We start from the raw sequence: 1630 nt of genomic DNA, 5'->3' as shown, positions 1-1630 counted from the left end.
AAAATCAACTTATTTTCACAGGGCGGGAAAAAAAAAAAAAATTCAAGTACAGTCACCATTTTTCTCTTTGGAACTTAAGTACTTTAGTATGTTTATTCAAAAACAGTAACTTTCGAACCCTTATTTATTTAAATTTGAAGTTATAGTTTAGTTTGAAAACATTACCTTTAACCCTGATAAATAAATTATTATTATTTAATATGCATTTCCGTAAAACACATTTTACCTCAAGGTGAATAAATTGCCCTTCCAACTTAGTACGATTGGCTAAAACTTGTACATAATTGTATCATCCATAGATCATGAATGCCAGATTATTATATTTTCTTAATAAAGTTTTACCGTCGAAATATGCGAAGAAGTTTCATAACAGAAGACTTCTGACTACAAATCATTTCTAAAACTGCATTCTTTACTAGTGTAAAACACATTTTAACCAAGAAAAGAAACACTACCTCAAGTACACTTTTTTCTGTTGTAGTCATTGCTAATAAAGTCTTAAAATCAATACCAAAGCACATTACGTCCAACACGTCAAAACAACCAAAGCTGAAATGCTTTTTATAGTGGCAACATGAAACAGTAAGTTTCACAGCATATAATGATAATATTACCAAAGCATATTTTACTGCCACTTAATTGTTCACCACATTTTACTTCACAAACCAAAATGCTTTACATTAGGTGAAAATAATTTAAGCAAAAATCACAAAAAAATGCACAAAATTAGTTTTTCAGAACTAGCTCTTTTATTATTAAAACAAAAAGACATTTTAAAAACCACCATGTGGCCTCAACTTATCTATTACTTTTTCTTTTTTAAACCCAACAACATGTGTTTGGGTATCTTGATTACAATTCCACAACTACTGACAATATGGAATGTTATTTCAATAAACCACAACATTGTTTAAGATAAACTGTGTATTTTGGCACAAAATGTTAGAAAATATGTAGTAAACTTTGAATTCTACAATAGCACTGCCTAATTACCTTTTTAAAATCCTACTATAAACACAAATGGTTCCATTTTTCTATTACTAAACTGCTGATGGAAATAATAATGAAAAATAAAACATGTTATACTTTCAAAGTTTACATCTCCAAAAATCTTTTTTACCCATAACCCCTCCCCCCCTGTTTTCACTCTTAAGCTTAGAGGTAAGATATTATCTAGAAACACTTGTTGTCTTTTCTCTCATACTTTGAAATATGTAGTATAATATTTTAAGTGCATTCTATGCAAGAATATACATACTAGAAAAACCTACAGGTCTGTGCTCACAAAAAACAAACTTAATAATCATTATCCTAAAAAGCTGCACCTTGTGCAATGCTAAAAGCTCATGGTACTAAAATACAGGGTTAAGCAAGTACATTATTTCACATTAACAAGAAACTGAAAATTTTTGGGCTGTATTTTATCTATGATGAATAAACTCTCTATCAACTAGTACCTGAGTCTTAAAACTTCTGGATACATAATCACCAGTTCTGCTACTCCTCAGAAGCATTTTTACTTTGTTTTGTTCATGATTTATTCCTTCTGGCTATTTGTCAATGACAGAATATGACTGATGTAAAAAAATATATATAAAAAACCCATATTCACAGTAGTGTAACATAAGAC

This window comes from Limulus polyphemus, unplaced genomic scaffold, assembly GCF_000517525.1.
Source record: "Limulus polyphemus unplaced genomic scaffold, Limulus_polyphemus-2.1.2 Scaffold2379, whole genome shotgun sequence".
Taxonomy (NCBI): Eukaryota; Metazoa; Arthropoda; class Merostomata; order Xiphosura; family Limulidae; genus Limulus; species Limulus polyphemus.
Note: the sequence above shows the minus strand (reverse complement) of the source record.